Below are 22,292 nucleotides of genomic sequence, written 5' to 3'. Positions count from 1 at the left end.
AAAGTACTAAAAATCATTGCCTTCTACTTGTGCGCAAAAGGATTCGTAAACCTAGTGTACAAAAAATATAGAGACTTAGTTCTATCCCTGAATATTTAAGTATTTTTTGTAGTGACCGCAATACATTTTCAAACCCGTATTTTAAATTCAGTTTTTTTTTTTTCGGAACCAAAAATTTTCAAAAAACATTCAAATTTGATAAAATTTCATTCCACGATCACAAAAGGTATGCAAAAAGTCCCTTACTTATCGTCAGTCTACTCCGGCTTTATCTATTTAGAAATACCCGATCTTTGTAACTCACTGGGATGCCGTGAGGTGGCAGCAAAATAGCCGATTGAAGGAATAACAACATTTGTTTCAAAGAATGTTAGCTCTTCCCAGGGAATAGAAATTTCAAATTATCTACTTGGCTGCCAAGGTAATGCTTTTGGAGCAATAGGAACATAATAAAATATAAGTCACCGTATATTTCACGAATGGTTTCGTACCAATCATGACAAAAAAATCATTTATTATACAGCAATCATCGAAAAGAGAAGTGCATTTATGTTGGTACATCGCGCATTTCTTTATTCAACATATATGTAGATTTTCAACATCGTTAAGTTGGCAACAATGGATTTTAAAAATTTTAGTACGGGTCTCAACTCGTCCAAAAAACGGAGGTGTCTCGTGATAGCGTATATGTCCTTTTTTGTCTTGAGTCGCCAGAAAACAAAAACAAAACCATTTGAAATAAATCAATGAGTTTTGGGTATGTCATAGATTACAACTTTCTTTATGGCATGCTGAAAGCCTATTGTTGAATCTTTTCCCAGTTTTGAGAAATTTAACCTCAAAATATGAACGATCAATGCTTTAAGTCCCGCAAGTTTGACCTACCATCACTCTTGTTTAAAACACATGTTCCCATTAAAATACACAGACTAAAAATGTGGTTTTGAATAGATAATAACTTTAGCATTCCACTTACAAAATTAACAATGAATCCACTGAATAAAAACTTCGAACTTGATGATATGATAATAAGAGTTCGTTCACCTCCAATGTGTCCAATGGATGGGACCGGGATACAGCGTCTGTCTCAGATGTCCAACACGTATGACTTCCACTCTTATAACAACAATATTGCATTTCCGTTTAAAATGATTGTTAGATACTCCATATATTTCATTTATCGACTAGATTTAAACTTTTTTTTCGACATTTTGGATAATGTAGTTGAAGTAGAAAAACATTAGAGAATTTAAAAAATAAAAATTATAAATGCATCATGCATCCCTTTCTGTTTTAATGCCAAATGCGTGGGAAGCATTGGTCAAAATTATTGGACTTAAAGAATTTGAACGAACAAGTTCGCACTGTTTTAAGGTAAATAATTTTTCCAAATTCTTCTTCACGCAGCATTTTTGGGTCAAGAGGTGTTTTTACGCCATCTTTACCGCAATACAAATGTCTACCTCATGTGTTTAGGATGAAAACATTTTATAAGTACTAAAAGTCATTGCCCTCTTCTTGTGCGTCTGAAGATTCGTAAAACTTATCCTAGTATGTAAAATTTAATCTCAGTTTCATTGCTGAAGTTTACGTCATTTTGTAGTAAACGGTATACATTATCGTAGCCCTATTTTATTTCAGTTTTTTTGGACTAAAAATATTTAAAATCTTTCAAATTCGATAACATTTCATTCCAGGATCACAACGGGTGTGCAAAAATCCCTTACTTCTCTTCAGTGTACCACTGCTACTTCCACTTTGAAATTACGGATCTTTGTAACTCACTACGACGCCGTGTGTTGGCATCACAATCGCACACAAGAAGAATACAAAGCCCTGTTTCGAAGAATTTTGGCTCTTCCCAAGGATAAGAAATTTAAAGCAATCTACCTGTATGTCATAAGAACGCATTTGGAATCGTTTATAACATAAACATGTAAATGCCTCTGTAATTTAACAAAGGGTTGAGTACCAACCATTTCATTTAATTGCATTTTTACTACAATACCATCGAGAAGAGAAGTGTATTTATAATTGTAAATTTCTGTTTTGTTTATTGATAGAGGTCTTGCGAATTTAGCTTTTTTCTGCCGGAAATCTGATTCCAAGTCATTTCTTGGTGACTTCCATCTCCAAAACAATTTCATCTCACCACTTTTAATTTTATTACTTTTCGAGGCGGCTTTGCTGTTACTGCCCCATGACATACGGCTACCATAATTTTAATTTTCGGCTCGTTCTGATTACATTTTTTCTCCCCCTGATCAGATGTAAATCTTTAAATCCATTCCCTTCCGGCGGCTTATAAATCCTTATTTGTAATAAGCGACTGTCATGTTTTAAGCTAATGAGTTTAGAAACGCTGCTCTGTGTTTTCGGCTCCATCTGATTTTTTATATTTTTTTCGAAATTTTTCGAAGGCAGAACATCTTTCTGCCTAATGGTTTGACATGGATACGCTCAACGTGTTAGGCGAATTGCAGTGAATATTCTTGCCCCTGCCAACAGTCAGACGATCTCATTCTTCATAAAATATGCCATTTTTGTCGATCGTGATTTTTAAAAATTATCATCATTCATCCAAGTCTCTTTTTCTTTCACCCGAATCATTAATATATATTACTCATATGGACATCGATTCTGTCCTAGACGTCGATGGATTGATTTTTCTCGATTTATTTCACTTTTCGATGTTTTACTTGTTTTTCGATTTTTATGCATTTCCTCTTATCTTGAACTATTGCTCGTTGCTATTTTAAATTTCCCAACAAAAATCTCTTCGTCATTCAAATGGATTGAAATCGAGCCAGTTTATAAGTCTTCGGCCGCAAAAAAAAATTCCATGTCATTTCTGGCCTTCTCCCATATCCAAATCCACTGTCTCGCACCGCTTTAAAATTAATAATTATCCGTGGCGGCTTTGCATTTACATCGCCATTTTATGAGTCTAACCTACTTTGTGTTTTCGGCTCGCTTCGATTTTTTTATTTTGTCTCGAAATTTATTTCTCCAAATACATTTGCTTCCCAAGGCTTTACAGATCAATATTTTTCAGAAGCGGCTTTCGTGTAAAAAAGCTCATTTATGTGGCATTCTTGCTCTGTATTTTCGGCTCGATCAGAATTATTCATTTTTTTTCGAAATTTTTGGAAAGGGTAACCCTTCAATATCTTTTCGACCGAATGGTTTGACATGGCTAGGTCTTAGGTTTAGGGCAAAAAGAAGTGATCCCTACTTGCCACTGCTAACAGTCAGACGATGTCATTTTATAAAATATATGCAATATTCACCACTCGGAATTTCAAAAACGCAAATACAAGGCCTTAATCATCGGTTTCGTTTTTGATTCCAATTTTGAAAATCATTTGTTATTTCAATTCTTCCTTGCCACAGCCAAAATTTCGACCATCATACATTTAATAATGTTTTTATTTCACGATTTACGTTCATTAACGCAAATCATAAACATCTACTAAAAGATTTCCTAATTTACCGGATATTGTACGACTGTTCCTGATGCTAACATTGACAAATATCGCGATGTCATAGCGATACTACCCCATTTATTTGCTTACGTTTCTCGGTAAATTATGATACTAAATGTGGCGTCATGGCCATTAAGGTACTCACATACGTCATGAAAGAACGAATTCATGTGAAAGCCTTAGAAAGTAATTACATGTATCCGTATAATTTTTACAAGTTAAAACGTATTTGCGTGTTAAATTTTGTATTATGTTAATTTTATTATTATTAAATGTATTATTTGCGATCTTGTAGCTACACATCAAGTACTGAAACGTTGAGAGAAATGAAAACGTATGGAAAAGACAATTTTCAATTCAAAATAAACAGACTTTAATAATAAATTCGTTCGGTTGACAACCATATTTTTTTAAGTAACACTTTAGTAACAATATGACATAATTTCTTTAATAAAATCTTCAAATAAAATATCCTTGGCAAGTTAAAATAATCTCTGGGAGTGCCGCTGGTAGGGAGGGACTCCAACCTTGAGCCTTAAAAATTATCCAGCAAAAAAGTACAATTAGTGTAAAAGAGTGTTGCATATGTGATTAATACCTTAGTTTTTATGAAAAATAAGACTGTATCTGTACCTAACACTGGAATGTATTAATGACGTACAAAATGAAAACACCATAATGATCAAAGGACAAGTAATTGATGCGGAACATTGACTGAGAAAATATTCCGTAAAATTAGGAATAAAACCCAATTTATGTAAAAAAACGTAATTTGAAATAATTATTTTAAAATTATTAATAAAGTATAAAATACGACCTTTTGGACCGCATGGAAACGTTTTGGAATAAAATAGTAAGTTTTGAGACGTGAATACGCGTTATTAACAAAAACTAAGTCTCATAATAATTTTTGTGGTTGCACATAAGATATGAATAAATTAAAAAATAAGATAAAAATACTATTTCAAGGGAGTAAATAATGGTTAAATGCCGTAATGCTTAAAACACCTCTGAGTCTATTCTTTTCCGCAATTTCGTATACAAAGCTAAGGAAAAAAACGAGTAAAAAAATACAGACCAATACTCTAGATAATGTAATGCAGTGTTGCATACACCATCAATATGTTATTTTTTTATTTAAAGGAAAAAAATCTGCAACTAACCCAACACGTATGAATAACTCAGAAAATGAAATAAAATCGAAATGAATAGAGGATTGGTAATTGACCTAGGGAAAAGAATGGGGTAATATGCCGTAAAAGTAGGAAAACGACCCAAAAAAATCACGCAGGATAAACGTAATTAGCATTAATAAAAAATGGTGCTAACAAAAGAAATTCAAATATAACATCATTAACTTAAGCACCGTACTTAGATCATTTTTTATAATGTAGTGAGTAGGTAACGGGGATAAATATCTTTAATAAAAAAGTTATTCTAACCATATTTTTTGTGATAGCACATTATATATGAAAAAAATTAAAAATTAAGGTAAAAAACATATTTAAAAAAATAATCCATATGTAAGACATGATTATGATATTTACCGTAAGAATGATGAAAAAGAGACGAAGGAAATGAAAAGATAAATCTCAACCTGCCAAATTGTTCCAAAAACAGAAGTAAAGTAAACAAAAAAACACTAAAAATGAAGGAACACGTAGAACTAGAAACGGACATTTCCGCAATGGTGTAAGGTCACACCTGAACTGCAGGAGGGCGAAAAAGTAACCCTAGGCGCGCTAGGAGCACCCTAGTGACCAGCGGAAAAACGTACTCCCGAAGACTTACATTTATGTCATCCGCCTGAGTGGAAAAGCCCTCATGACATATATATATATGTCATCCGCACTGAATGTGTTAAGTCCGACGACTTCGGCATACCATTGCTATTATATAAAAGCCAGGTTAGCATTAATGATACATCGACTATAATTGCAGTTACTAATGTATTAATAAGTTAACCCTCATTTTATTAAAAATATTAACATTACAGTATACCCTAACGTCTCACCTGATTGAAATGTGTTCAGAGCTGGCTCCACTCCTTCCGGTCCAGTGTATTGGCCTTGACCAACCGTTTGCCGTTGTTGTCAAATGCATTTGACTAACTCTAGGGGGACTAGTGAAATCCATCTTCACTGAATGGAAGTGCTTGCTATTCCGTTTCTTTCATTAATGGAACCGTTTATTTAAAAACCAGGTTCCTATTTAGATACACCGACCAAAAATGTGGTTTTTCATAAATAATTACTGTAATATTCCACTTAAAAATTTATTTTGAATCCACAAAAAAACTTCGAACTTGATGATAGAATTGTAACATGTCGTTCCACTCCAGTATGTCTAATGGATTGGACCTTGCAAGTGCTCTTGGATTGGACCTCATCTCAAGGAATAGAAATTTCACACTAGACATTAATTGTATTTTCAATGCACGATTACGTTTATTCTTCGCTAGTCGAAAGTATTAAGTATGTAGTCAGTCTAACCCCGAACCAGTTGAATAAATTTTAAGTTTTCTTGAAGGCCTTTTTGTCTTAAGTTGCATGAAAACAAGATAACACCTTTGTAATTAATATTATGAATTTCTGAAATGTAATATCTTTCGATATTCTTTATATAATGCTTACAGACATTAAAAAATAATTTAACAATTTCGAGACACATCATCTCAAATTATGGCCACGTATCTGATATGAATGCCTTTAGTCCTGCATGTTTTCACTTGACTGTCCTCGTTGAAATCCTGTTTTTCTGTAACGGTTAAAGGAAAACTTATGCAGATTTCGATGCATTTCAAGGTCAATCTTCTGCAAATCGTCAAAAATACGAATGGAATGATTCTATACTTACCTGATAGTAAAAATATTAAAGGGTCATTCCAATCTGATAGGTCCAAAGGGTTGGACATTGCCGAAGCGTAGGCCAAAGTTTTTAAACGTGTTTCGCTTCTCACATTCTGACGAAGGAAATATTTCTTAATTGAATTCAAGCGTTTTGATTGCCATATGATTCATAAAATGAATTACAGCGTAATTCTGTGTGATGGCTTTTTGAAGTTGAAATGGAACTTCTATTAGAAAATTAAGTCACGTGAGAATATTATGCACGTAGCACAGAGTGGTCACTTTCGTAAGGCAAACGCGTGGGCTGTGTTAGTCCAAATCATTGGAATGCAAGGATTGGAACGACTTTTCATCTATATTTAAATAAATACCTAGTTTTTTTTTTTTTTTTTTTTTGTTACAGAGGTGGGGAAATGCAGTTACGCACCCCCGAGCTTTGGTTCTCGGGGAGTGTGGGACTCGCCTTACGGCCATACCCACTAAAACCCCACCCCCTCTGCTTCATATATGCCACAATGACTGGAAGGGAAACATGAAAGATGAAATGTGTACAGATTTTCTTGTGGAATCATCCAACTTTGAGTTGATATCAGTTGCTCCTGAGGTTTGGACTCAATTGCCAGGCACTCATACATATGATTGTAAAAAAATCTGGAAAGTAAAGTGCAAAATAAGACATAATGCCATGCATACTTTTTAACATAAAATTTGAGATCGTATTTGTGAACCGTGAAGTTCAACTCACCCACAAAATTTTACACTTTGGGAATTGCCACCACAGGCACTATTACAATTCGCTTAATCTTCTCCCATGAAAAAAAACCGCTTTCAAACACGACCTTCTCCCGATTTGGGTTTCTGGCCAATTGAGAGGGAGCCTTTCCCTCTCGACAATGTGAATAGCAAATACTTTTTTGTCACAGATGTAGGCCATCTCTGCGAGAATTTCCACTCATATTTTGTTAACCGAATCTTCATATTTTTTCTTAGTTATTCTCTCATTTCTGCAGTCGTTTGAATTTTTTACAAAGGTTTGAGGAGATAATTTCATCCAAGTAGTCGAGAAAGTTCTAATAGCGGTCCGTGCCCAATATTGATGGAACCATTGGTAGAATGATGTTAAGGAAAGTCTCGTTCGCATCCTCTACTAGCGTTCATTTGAGGATCCCGCGGGGACGAGAGTGGAAAGGGTTTCGTAATCCTCCGCCAACCTCGCCAGAAGAGGCACGCGGTAATGTCGCTTTGCGGTTTCCTCCGAGTGGCATAGAAATTCTGCCACCCGGCGGCTGGTCCCCTGATCTTTTTTAGTGGATAATGTTGATACCAACATCCTTAAGGAGGTTGAGCTGATTTTCCTCATATTATTATTTTCTAAATCCTTATTAAATCCGACGGAAAAATTTTTGCATGGTCCTCTTTCCGTGTTCATTAGAAACGCGTCCGTCTTTGCGCTCAGAACTCGTAGCTATGGGAAAAAGAACAGTTAACAGATGAAGACTTATGTGCACACCGGAAGTGATAACCGGGTTATACTAGTTCATTTGCTAAATCTTTAAATAAATCGTTCGGAATTAGTTTAAATATCTGTGTAAATATTTGCATTCTCGATTCTGGTACGATTAATACCATACCCAGACTAAAATACAATGAAAAAGGAAAGGTTTTTTACTCACCCATAGACGGAGCTACATAGCAAAATATGTCTTAAGGGTCATCCTCCACTATTACTTGGGCACATCCGATGATGGCAGTTTTATGCTTTGCCACGTAAATCACATATGCTTTGCGTCCACGGACTAATTGGGCATTCTCGACTTCTGCAATCGTCATGTTAGTGGCCACTCCGCTCCTTTGTGCGGTCTTCGTGAGGGTTACGCATCCCAAAAATCGGACTACACGCAACAATCCGTTGGCGATTTCCTGTGAGTCCGGTGTGTAACTGCTGAGTTGCTTGCCATAGTCCGTTTTCTGATGCTCCCTGGCAATACTTATCTTTCCGCCGCCACAGGCCCAGTTCAATTTCAAGCTTTGGACAATGTTCTGGACATAATTCTTCGCCGACGCCGGTGATCCTCCGGCCTCCGCACATAGATATAAATACCGCATTTGTTCCTCGTATTCAATCCACGCCTTCCTCTTGGCAATGTGGCCCGTGAAGTCATTCAACCTGGAAGAGAAACTTATGAGACGGTTTACATTCCTGGTGTGGTTCATATGGTCTTCTTTTCCCCTTTACAGCTTCCAGTGATCGTAAAGCTGCTTGATGAAATTATGTTCATCGCTGCATTCATCTCAACCATTTAGGCCGGTTGCTTTTAAATCAAGTACTACTGTTTTGATATCACGACCCATAGAAGCTAAGGTTGACTTCGGGAGAGACTGAAATATGAATCAATTTGTTCACTTAATCGGGCTCTTTGAGGTAGAGAATCATGTTCATCTGTCGCTTTTACCACATTTAAAATGCCGAAAAACGAAATTCTTGAAAAATGAGTTTCGCTAAGGAATTGGCAAAACACTTACCTTCTTCGCCTCCTCGATACCCGGCTGGTTTGTTACCCCTTCAGGCGACGAGCTTATATTCTCTGCGTCAACACCCACGCCTGCGTCATTAGAAGATGCGTATGCAGCGGGTGGTAGGTCATCATCTCCACTGCCTCATCATGTCTTACTCCTAAGAGAAGTCATTTATGATAAATGAGAAGTTTTCACGAAATAAATCAAGGACGATAATTTTAATACGTCATCTAAAGCACACGTATACAAACATCAACAACGTAAGAAAATCATGAACGTATCTTATCTCCTTTTGAATGGAAAACGCCTTTAGATTTTTTACTTATATTCTTAAATATCTCCAATATAAGAAACATAATGAATAAAACTATTTTTTATTATTTACCGGTTCATTTATCAGACAAAAAACTTTCTTCGACCACCATTAATGTTTGCATTTTCAATGAAAAGCAACAAAAATGATTAAATATGATATAATATTTACTGTATAATCATGACAAATGATCGGAAAAATGATATTATTATCATCTTAAGGCTATAATAAGGTTGTGAACTATTGAGTACCCTCACGGTCATAAAATTCAATTATTTTATACAAAATTTTGTCAACACTTATGCGTGTAAACAGAAATAGCAGTTATTCGCATCATTCAATAAGGATATTTCCTATAAAAATAGCAAATATGGCCAGAATTATAAGATCAATCTAATAAGTCCAACATAGGCCATGAAGAAGCGATAATATCTGTGATTCCTGATACGAAATTAGGATAATATTCCGCTTGTCGACAAAATTATGAATGGAGTGATTCTACATCTCATACCGAATGAATAAATATAAGAATTTCATTCCACTCCTATCCGTCCGAAGGGTTAGACTTGGCGGAAAAGTGGGCCGAAGTATACCCATGGGTTTGATTCGGGCATTCGAGCGCATGATATCTGTATTTGCTGAATTTCATTTTGATCTAACATCAATTCAAATAGTCCATAATTTTAGACATACCTAAGGTTCTTTTCTTAAAAAAATGTATCGACGGAAGAAAATGCAAACTTGTTATTTGCAAGGATTAACCCTAGAGTTAAGGATTACCAATACATAATGAGTCTCTTTATTCTATGTTCGGGCGTATATAATGTTATTGCAAATCAAATATTTTTTCGTGGAAAGTTGAAATGGAAATATCTCGAAACCGTCGTATTTATTATGGGCCAATAGGATACTTCTATAAGAAAATTCTAACTCTAAGTAAGCTTTATGAAATCGAAGCTTTTTAGGATGGCCTAGAAAAGTTTCAGAAACTAATACACAACCGTCCTTAGAAAACATGTAATGAATAACGCTATAATCATCAAAGGCGCGTCTTAAAGTTTGCAACTTTAAAAAACCTACAGAGTAGAGATATGCCTTTTTATGTAACACACTAATGGACTGAAATGCATTTACCTCTAAAAATCATGTATTTGTTTTGTCGGCAAATTGATAACTGCATTTTAAAAATCTCATAGACAAGTCAAGTGGATTAAAAACACAAATCTATCTCGAAATAGTGAACGTAGAATTTTCGGTGGTATGTAATTTGAACATAAAATAAACATATTTAATAAATAATTTTCTGTAGTTTGAATATGTTATAGAATTCAACTTCAAATGTGAAAACCGGGCGGGACACTCAAAATATTTAACCAATTCTGAAAAAAACAGTTCAGAAAAACGCCTTATGATTCATAATTAGTACTCTTAAATATCTCCGTTCTAGTAGAGAAAAATTATTAACTTAACAATTATTCATTCGCTTCCGGAAAATTTTCAAAGAAGAAACATTAGCATTAGGGGGTCGTTCAATTACTATCGGTCCAAAAGGACAGACATGGCTCTTGGAGGTAAAGAAATCATTTTCATCAGTCGCTTATACCACATTTAAGATGCCGAAGAATGAAATTCGTGAAAAATGAGTTTCGTTAAGGAATTGGCGAAAACACTTACCTTCTGCGGCTCCTAGATACCCGGCTGGTTTGTTACCCCTTCGGGCGATGAGTCTATATTCTCCGCGTTGACACCCACGCCTGCATCGATGGAATAGGAGGATGCAGCGGGTGTTAAGTCATCGTCTTTGGCCTCCTCATCATGGACTGACTCGTAAAAGAGAAGTCATCTATGATTAGTGAGACGTTTTTACGAAATAAATCAAGGAAAAGAGAATTTATTACGTGATCTTTAACACACCTTTTCACTTTCACAGTCTTTTGAAAAGTCATTCGTCGTTCGCTTGAACCTTATTGAACGGCGTTCCTCGAACTAGAAAGAGAACCATCCTTATTAAATATCGGAAATCATTCATTGCCTAGAAAATAACATGTCAATTGTAAAATATCGACTTACATTTTTTTATGGCAGAAGAAAAGCTGTCTTCTTATTCCACCTCTCTCATATCGGTGCTGCAGGCCACTAACAAGTTTGTTCCTGAGGGATAAATTTGATTTCCAAGCTTGGCAAGTCCTTTGATTACTAACTTTTTGTTACTCCGCCATGATTGTCCAAATATGTACCTCACGTAGTCCTCTGGGTATCTCGATACTCCCTTGCCGTCTAAGAAAGTTTCGAACTTTTCACATGATTCTACTTTATCTCGCCCCAGGGAGTAGCAAATGTATTAGTGAGCAGCCATTATGTGCCGAGCGATGTATGTTTTCATACGACTCCCGCACACGGGGCATGGTTTCAAGGCCTCCACTGTGTCCAGCGCCATTCTATTCGTTATGCATCTGCTCCTGCTAGGCAGATTTGAGGAAGTTCTCGGTACCACCGAACCCTGGTGTCCGTCCGCTTCTCTCGGAGATTTATCACCAGTATATATTACGAAATCCGAAGCGGAGTCATCTCTTCGCTCAACATGAGGGATTGCCTTTTCAACGTTCTCAGTCAAGTCCTCCTCACTCTTAGATTCTTCTGCGGGTGAGGGTACAAAATCTAAGTCAGAGTCATCTCTAGATACTACAGACGGCCTTGCCTTATTGCCGTTATTTTTGGTTGAGCCACATTTCTTTCGGTAAATAAGTTGGAGCCAACCTAAGATTCTCCTCTTATTAATTCTTCCTCGTTCTCCTCTTCTTCGATGGGGATATGGGTATTGAAGACATCTGTTTAAGAGAAAAACCGTTTCATAATCCAGTGTAACTTATAAAAGGACTAGTTACCTTGTGTCAACTAAAAGAAAGCGAATTCTCAATACAAACAAAAGATAAGTAAACACGTACAATTAGGACACATTTAATCCCCCAGAAGAATTATCACAGAATTAAGTGAACAAAATCGCCCAATTTAGCTTAAAGACACCATATGAATTTAATATAAGTAAATTTTACCGTCTTTATGGCACTGAATATTTTTGAAAATAATAACAAGTACCATTTGAGATATGAATTAAAAATAACGCCATAATTATAAGATCAATCTAATAAGTCCAACACATTTGGCCTACCAGCGGCCGATTTTATAAATCCGTTTTCTAATTACGAATACGCGACATTGTCTGCGATTCCCGATGCAATATTACGATAATATTCCGCTTGTCGACAAAATTGTGAATGGAGTGATTCTACATTTCATACCAAATGAATATATATAAGCATGTCATTCCACTCCAATCCGTCCGAAGGGTCAGCCTTGGTGGAAGAGTGGGCCGAAATATTCAAATGGGTTTGACTTCCGGCATTCGAGCGCAGGAAATTTGTATTTACTGAATTCAATTGCGATCAGACATCAATTCAATTAGTCCTTCAGGTTGGACATACCAGCGTTCCTCATTTGAGGGACCTATTTCGAATAAGGATGAAGCGGAATTTCGTATTTTCCGAAGATTTTTACGTACATGTTCTACGCGTATTAAATATTATGAATGCACTTTATCTATACGGCGTACCAGTGAATATATATTGAGATGTCGTCGGCCACATCGTTACCCGTAGCTGTCCATTGTGCTACACTACCGACAGTGAAATGAAGGTATTTAAATCTCGTTTCTTCCGTACACTAAAGTTTTCTGCGTAAAAAAAATACTAGCCAGCAACTTTCAGTTTTGGATTGAGTTTAAAAACTTGTTGGACGTGACACTGTTCCTGTTTTAAAGTCCGTTTTGGATCATGATGCAGCGACATTATTTGTATTTTTCCTTTCATAGTTACATAACTATTGCGGTGGTAAAAAGCTACATTGATGCATTTATTCTACACTGCGTACCAGACGAATTAATATTAGGGGGTCGTTCAACTCCTTTTGGTCCAAAAGTAAAATCTTGGCCGAAATATAGGCCTTCTATGATATATGTGTTTGAGCACTGGCATATTGGCGTAGAAAATGTTATTTTGCTGAATACATGAAGGTGGCGTGGCGGAGTGTGGGGCCTTAAAAATACCCTTTGATCCATTAACTAAGTGATATGCAGTGGTAATCCATATAATCTATATAATCTGTATAACTATTTGCATTCTCGATCTGGTACGATCAATGCCAAACCCATGCCAAAATCGATGAAAAAAATGTTTTGTTACTCACCCTTAGACGAAGGTACATATCAAATATGTTCCATTGATTTTCATCCACTATTACTTTGGCGCATCCGGTGGATTCAGTTTTATGCTTTGCTACGTAAATCACATATGCTTTGCTTCCAGGGACTAATAGGGCATTCAGACTTCTGCAATCGTCATGTTAGTGGCAACTCTGCTCCTTCGTGCGGTCCCCTCCCCTAACATCTCTTTTGCAATAATGCCACATTACTGGAAGGGGAACATAAAAATGAAATCTGTACATATTTTGTTGTGGATGATCCAAATTGACTGTGGCATCAGTTGCTCATGGTGTTTGGACGTCATTGCTAGGCACTCATAAACATGATTGTAAAAAATCTGAAAAGTAAAGTGCAATATAAGACATAATGCTATGCATGCTATTTACCATAAAATTTCAGATCATATTCGTGAACCCTGAAGTTCCACTCACCCAAATAATTTTAAACTTTGGGGACTGCCACAACAGGCACAATACCTGTTCGCTTAATCTTCGTCCATACAAACAAAACGTCTTTCAAAAACGCCCTTTTGCCAATTTTGGTTTCTGGCCAATTGAGTCGAAGCCTTTCCTTCTCGACAATGTCACTTGCAAAGTTGTTTTTGTCACACATAAAGGCCATCACTGCGAGAATTTCCACTCGTTTCTTGTGAACCGATTTTTCATATTTTGTTCTAAGTTCTTCTCTCATTTCGTCAGTCGTCTGAAATGTTTTCCCTAGGTTTGAAGAGATAACCTCATCCAGGTTGTCGGGAAAGTTTTTATAGGGGTCTGTGCCCAATATTGTTGTAGCCATTGGTAAAATGATATTGCGGTAAATCTCCGTTGAATCCTCTTCTTGCCTTTCTGGTGAGGGTCCCGCGGGGACGAGAGAAGAAAGGGTTTCGTACTCCTCCGCAACCCTCGACGGAAGAGGCACGCGGTAATGCCGCTTTGCTGTTTCCTCAGAGTGGCGTAGAAATTCTGCCACTCGGCGGCTGGTCCCCTCATCTTTTTTGGTAGATAATGTGGATACCAACATCCTTAAGGAGGTTGAGCTTATTTTCCGCATGTTTTCTTTTTCTAACTCCTTATTCAAATCGAAGAAAAAATTTTTCAATATTTTTCCTTCGGTGTTTATTAAGAACGCGTCCGTCTTTGCGTTCAGTACTCGTAGCTGTGGGAAAAAGAACAGTCAACAGGTGAAGACTAATTTGCGCACCTGAAGTGTAAACCGGGTTATACTAGTTCATTTGCTTAATTTTTAATTTATTCACTTGGAATAGGTTTAAATGTCTGTGTAAATACATGCATTCTCGAGTCTGGTACGACTAATTGCATACCCAGGGTTAAATGGAAGGAAAAATGAAATAGTTTTTTTTACTCACCCTTAGACGGAGGTACATATCAAATATGTCCCATAGGTCTTCCTCCACTATTACTTGGGCGCATCCGGTGGAGGCAGTTTTATGCTTTGCCACGTATATCACATATGCTTTGCGTCCAGGGACTAATAGGGCATTCTCGACTTCTGCAATCGTCATGTTAGTGGCCACTCCGCTCCTTTGTGCGGTCCTCGTGAGGGTTACGCATCCCAAAAATCGGACTACACGCAACCATGCGTTGGCGATTTCCTGTGATTCCGGTGTGTATCTGCTGAGTTTTTTGCCATAGGCCGTTTTCTGATGCTCCCGGGCAATACTTATCTTTCCGCCACAGGAAAACGGCCCGCTTCTTAAAAATTCGAGGTCCTTCCTGATACCGGGCAGTTTCTTCATTGCAAGTTCTTTTATTAATCCCATCTCCTCCGTTAAGTCAATTTTGTCCATTGCCTGGGCCCGAAGCAAAGTTTTGCTCTGAATTTCTTCCGATATTCTCCTCGAGTTCATTTTACGATAATCCTCCCAGGCTAGGATCGCTTGCTTTATTTTCTCCTTCATCGTCGGTTCCCAGTTTTCTTTGACTGCCCATGTCCTTGAAAATTTCAAGCTTTGGACAATGTTCTGGACATAATTCTTCGCCGACGCCGCTGATCCTCCGGCCTCCGCATACAGATGTAAATAACGCATTTGTCCCTCGTAATCAATCAACGCTTCCCTGTAGGCATTGCGGCCCGTGTACCCATTCAATCTGGTAGAGAAACTAAGGAGACGGCTTACGTTCCTGGTGTAGTTCCTTGGCTCATCTTTTCCTCTTTGCAACTTCCAATGGTCGTAAAGCTGCTTGATGAAATGATGGTCATCGTTGTATTCTCCTCTATCATTTAGGCCTGTTGCTTTTAACGCAAGTCTAACGGTTTTGATATCACGACCCATAGCAGCTATCGTTGACGTCGGGAGGGACTGAAATATGAATAGATTTGTTCACTTATTGGGGCTCTTGGAGAAAAATTTATCATGTTCATCAGTCGTTTTTACCACATTTAAAATGCCGAAAAACGAAATTCGTGAATAATGAGTTTCGTTAAGGAATTGGCGAAAACACTTACCTTCTTCGCCTCCTCGATACCCGGCTGGTTTGTTACCCCTTCGGGCGACGAGTCTATATTCTCTGAGTCGACACTCACGCCTGCATCGATAGAAGAGGCGGGTGCAGCGGCTGTTAAGTCACCGTCTTCCGCTACCTCATCATGGACTGACTCCTAAAAGAGAAGTCCTCTATGGTAAGTGAGATGTTATCGCGAAATTGATCAATGACGAGAGTATTTATTACGTGATCTATAACACACCTTTTCACTTTCACAGTCTTGTGAAAAGTCATTCGTCGATCCTTTGAAACTTTTTGAACGGCGTTCCCCGATCTGGAAAGAGAACGCTAAATTGTTTAAAATCGGAATTCATGTATTGCCTAGAGAATAACGTATCAACGGTAGAATATCGACTTACATTTTTAATGACAGGAGAAAAGCTGTCTTCTTCCTCCATCTCTCTCATCTCGGTGCTGCAGGCCACTAACAAATTTGTCCCCGAGGGAATAATTTGAATTCCGAGTTTGGCAAGTCCTTTGATTAATATCTTTTTGTTAGTTTGCCATAATGGTGCAAATATGTACCTCACATAGTCCTCTGGGTATCTCGATACTCCCTTGCCGTGTAAGAAAGTTACGAACTTTGCACATGATTCTACTTTATCCCGCCCCAGGGAGTAGCAAATGTGTTTGTGAGCAGCCATTATGTGCCGTGCGATGTGTGTCTTCATACGCCTCCCGCACACGGGGCATGGTTTCAAGGCCCCCACTGTGTCCAGAGCCATTCTATTCGTTATGCATCTGCTCCTGCTAGGCAGATTTGAGGACATTCTCGGTATCACCGAACCCTGGTGTCCGTCCGCCTCTCTCGGAGATTTATCACCTGTAGAGATTACGATATCTGAAGCGGAGTCATCCCTTCGCTCAACATGAGGGATTGCCTTTTCAACGTTCTCAGTCAAGTCCTCCTCACTCTGAGATTCTTCTTCAGGCGAGGGAACAAAATCTAAGTCAGAGTCATCTCTAGATACTACAGAGGGCCTTGCCTTATTGCCGTTATTTTTGATTGGGCCACATTTCTTTCGGTAAATAAGTTCCGGATTTATAACCAACTCCGTTCCACAGGCATCAACTCCTGCAACCGTCACATTTGAATTAATCTGAAAATCAGTCTGGTTTTGGACGTGTTCAGTTATTTTCTGATCATTCTGTTGCCTTTCCTGTCTTCTTTTTTCCTTCTTCGCCTTCTTTTTTGCTTTCTTGTCAACGTTGGTTGCTTCGTTTTCCTCGGCTTCAGAAATCCTTTCTGAATAATTTTTCTTCTTTTCTTTGCGAGACTTTTTATTCTTTTTACTCTTATTTTCTGCCTTTGCATCTCCAATCGTAATTTCTTGCACTTTCTCCTCCCCCTCACCTTTTTCTTTACGGCCCTTCTTCATTTTCTTCTTATTATCGGATAGATGATGTTTTCCGTCCGTCATGTCATCAAATTTACGTTTTTTCGTGTCCAAAGCGTGAGGTGGAATGACTTCCGAATCTGTGCTCCCCTTGTCTGCCTTTTCATCTCCAATCGTAATTTCTTTCAGCTTCTCTTCCCCCTCACCTTTTTCTCTACGGTCCTTTCTCATTTTCCTCTTATCATTGGATGGAGAAAATTTTCCGACGGTCATGTCATCGAACTCACTTTTCCTAGTGTCCAAAGCGTGAGGCGGATTGACCTTTGAATCTGTTGCGTCTCCCTTCACCCGTTTATTTTTCTTTTTCGCTTCACCCGGCCCCTTTATTATAACATCCACGTCACCAGGTGAAGAAACAATCGGTGTATTCAAAGTGGATGAAATTTCATGATCATCATCTGGAGCAAACAGTATCTGTTTTCGGGGAGAAATACGTTTCAAAGGGGGTACGGGCCAACCGCCGGTATATTTTGTAGCTACTGGCGAGGCTAGCCTAAGATTCTCCTCTAATTTCTTCTTCCTCATTCTTCTCTTCTTTGACGGTGATATGGGCATGGAAGACATCTGTTTAAGAAAAAAACCGTTTCATAAACCAGTGGAACTTATAAAAGGACTAGTTACCTTGTTTCAACTAAAAGAAAGCGAATTCTCAATACACACTAAAGATAAGTATACACGCACAATTAGCAACATTTAATCACCTAGAAAAGTCATCAAAGAAATAAGTGAACAAAATCGCCCAATCAGCTTGAAGACAGCATATGAATTTAATATAAATTAATTTTACCGTCTTTATAGCACTAAATATTTTTGAAAATATTAACAAGTACATTTGGAGACACCAATTCAAAATATGACCACAATTAATAAGATCAATGTAATAAGTCCAACACATTTGGCCAACCAGCGTTTCATCTTAAGCGGTCGATAAGTCCGTTTCCCAATTATGAAGAAGCGATATTGTCTCTGATTCCCGATGCAAAATTAAGTTAATATTCAACTTGTCGACAAAATTATGAATGGAGTAAATCTAAATTTCGTACCAAATGAATAAATATAAGCATGTCATTCGACTCTTATCCGTCCGAAGGGTTAGACTTGGCGCAGAGTTAGACTAAGTATTCAAATGCGTTTGAATTCAGGCATTCGAGCGATGGAAATCTGTATTTACTGAATTCAATTTTGATTTAAAATCAGTTCCATTAGTCTATCATGTTGGACATACGTAAAAACGTTTTTTTAAGAAAACAAATCGGCGGAACAAAATGCAAACTTGTTATTTACAAGGATGAACCCTGAATTAAGGAAAACCAATACATCATGAGTGTCTTCACTCTATTCTATGCTCCGGCGTATATATAGTCATTGCAAATCAAAGATTTCTTCGTGGAGAGATGGAATGGAAATATCTAGAAATCGTCGTATTTATTATGGGCCGATGTAGTCATTGCAAATCAAAGATTTCTTCGTGGAGAGTTGAAATGGAAATATCTAGAAGTCGTCGTATTTATTATGGGCCGATGGAATACTTATCTAAGAAAGATGTGGCTGTTAGTAAGCTATATGATTAGAAGCTTTTTAGGGTGGCCTGGAAAAATTTTAGGTACTAATACACAACCGTCCTTAGAAAACAGTAATGAATGACGTCATAATCAGCAAAGCGCATCTTAAAGTTAGCAGCTTTTAAGAACCTACAGAGTGTAGATGTCTTTTTATGTATAACACTAATGGAGTGAAATGTAGTTACCTTTAAAAATCATGTATTTGCTTTAGCGTCATATTGGTAACTGCATTTTCAAAATGTAAGAAGCAAGTCAAGTAGATTAAAAACACAAAGTTATTTCGTAATAGTGAACATAGAATTTTTAGTCGTATGCTAATTGAAAAAAACAACAAGAAATAATTTCCTGTGTTTCGAATATGTTGTAGAATTCATCATCTAATGTGAAAACTGGCTGGCACACTCAAAATATTTAACCAATTCTGAAAAAATACCAGTCCAGAAAAACACCTTAAGTTTCATAATTTATACTCCTAGTTATCTCCGTTCAGGTACAGAATATTTATTAACCAAACAATTGTTCATTCACTATCGGAGAATTATCAAAGAAGAAATATTCTTTGGCAGATTTAAACTATACCGGGTTAAACGCGGTGATAAATTTTACCTGGGTAACTCGCAATGCAAAATCGTGCGAAGGATCCACAGAGAAAATCACTCGCATTGACCGGGATTTGAAACCGGATCCCCCGATTTCCATCAGAGTGCTTTAGCCAGTTATGCTATCGAGGCGTCATTCTGTATATATTCTATAAATATTCATATCCATAAGGAAGAATGACGCCTCGGTAGCATAACTGGCTAAAGCACTCGACCGGAAATCTTGGGATGCGAGTTCGAATCCCGGTCAAGGCGAATGATTTCTTCGAAAGCTAAAAACTTTTGCAATTTCTATGAGAAGCAATGACATTTGATGAAATCAATTGAATACCTACGTTCCCATCATACGAATTGATCGAAGAATTGGTATCACAATTAGCTTAAGACTGCGAATTTTTTAACTCATGAGCACCCAGAATTGCACAATAATCGCCCATGACAAGAATACAAACCTCTGTTTCGAAGAATGTTGGTTATTCACAACGCATACACACATCATACTGTCTAATTGGCTGTCAGGTGAATGCATTTCGAGAACTAGTAAAATAATAAGGTAAATGCCACCGTAAAAACTTCACAAACCTTTATTACCAACTTTGTCAATAAAATGCATTGTTAAGGAAAAAAAATCGAAAAGATAAGTGTATTAATATTATTGTATCGCTTATTCGTTTATTCACTTTATATGTAGACTTTCAGAATCGTCAAGTTGGAAACAATGGATTTTCAAAATTTCACTACAGGTCTCAACTTGTCCAAAAAACGGAGGTGTCATGTAATATTTTTAATACGCTTTTTTGGTCTATGGTCGCCTGAAAACAAAATCGCAACCGTTTGTAATAGGTTAATGAATTTTGGATATGTTATAGATAGCAGCACCTTATATCATATGTTAAGAGGGTTTTGTCTAATCTTGAACCGATTTTGAGAAATTAAATATCGATATATAATCGATCACTGCTTTTAGTCTCACACGTTCGACATACCATCTTTCATATTTAAAATTACATTTTCCATGAAGATACACGTACGATGATCGTAATGTCGGATATATAATAACGTTCTTACGTATTTCATTAAAATGTTTGCTTTTTCAGTAAAGTTAAATCTCATACTTGCTGAAAAGAAAGTAACAGGTCGTTACATTTCTATCTGTCCGATGTGTTAGACATGGACAAAGGATAGGCCTTGTTTGTCTAGCAACTTTGACATCCTGCAGTGGGACGTTATAAATTTTATTTCCACTGAATTGGTGTTTTTTATCCCGTTTCATCCATTTTTTAACTTGTTACCAGCGTAATACATTCAATCTTGAGGTGTATTACAGCAGTGGTAAGAAGTCGAATGTATGTAAGAAAATAATTTCCTTGGTGACCTGTGATCAATACCAAAAGCCAAACGCGTGAGATATATTAGTCAAAATGATGCGACATGTGACATTGTAACGCTTAAACTGCAATCACACCTATTAATAATTTCGATTTCCTTAAGATACACCCACAAAAATTGTGGTTTACAGTCAGTAAATACTTTAATATTCCACTTATAAAATTTGCTATGAATCCGGTAAATATAAACTCCGGACCCGATGATATAATATTAAGAGGTCGTACCACTCCATTCCGTCCAATGGATTTGACCGGGCGAAAGCGTCTGCCTCAGGTGTCGAACGCTTTTGACTTCCGCTGGTGGAAGCAGAATGTCATACTTCCATACCAAATGATTGGTAGAAGTTCCATAGAGTTCATTTCTTAACGGGAGAACGCCTTAATACAACATTACGGTTATTGTATTAGAATGAGAACAACATAACGGCATTTTAGCGACGTAAAAGTAATTGGATAGAACTCATACCTTGTTAATTTCTTAATGACAAAACCATAGGACGTATTGGTCAAAACCATTTGACTTAAAGAATTGGAAGTGACAAGGTACCACATAATTAACGTGAAGGCTTTTCCTAAATTTTCTCCACCTATTTAATAACTTCAACACATTAATACGCCATCGTAAACAGCCATTGCAAACCTCTGCCTCATTTAATAACGATATAGAAAATTTCCATATACTTAAAATCATTTCCTTCCGCTTCAGCGCCTGAGGATTCCTATATCTTTTCCCTAACGTGTAAAATATGGAGTCTGAGTTCGATCCCAGAATATGTACGCATTTTTAATCGTAAACGCAATACACTTTTCTAGTCTTTCATTGAATTCTAATTTTTTTTTGTTAATCAAAAAACTTTCAAATTTGATAAAATTTCGTGCCAGGATCACGAAATAGTGTGCAACAAATATCTTAAATGAAGTCAGTGTATTCCTGCTCCTTCCGTTTAGAAATATGCATTCTTTGTAACTCACTCGAATGCCGTTTGGTGGCAGCTCAATCGCTCATCGCTAGTGTATAGGTTTTTTTAGTCTGTAGACGCCAGAAAATAAAACAAACAACCGTTTCACGTAATTTAATGAATTTTTGATATGTCTAAGAATATGACTTCTTATAAGTTATGCTGAAAGGTCATTGTCGAATCTTTCACCGATTTTGAGAAAATAAAGTTCTAAATTCCATCGATCAATGCTTTTAGTCTTACACGTTTGACCTACCATTAGTCCTCTATAGAATTCAGGTCCCTTAAAGATACAATGACCAAAAAATTTCGATTTCGATGCACATAAACTTTACTATTCCGCAAATAAAATTCAATGTGCATCATGCTAATCAAAACTTTGCACTTGATGATTTAAATTAAGTTCGATCTCTGATTATGAATGTCCTCTTTTTTATTATAAACGCAATTTATTTTCCAAG

The sequence above is a fragment of the Ischnura elegans genome, unplaced genomic scaffold (genome assembly GCF_921293095.1).
Source record: "Ischnura elegans unplaced genomic scaffold, ioIscEleg1.1, whole genome shotgun sequence".
NCBI lineage: Eukaryota > Metazoa > Arthropoda > Insecta > Odonata > Coenagrionidae > Ischnura > Ischnura elegans.
Note: the sequence above shows the minus strand (reverse complement) of the source record.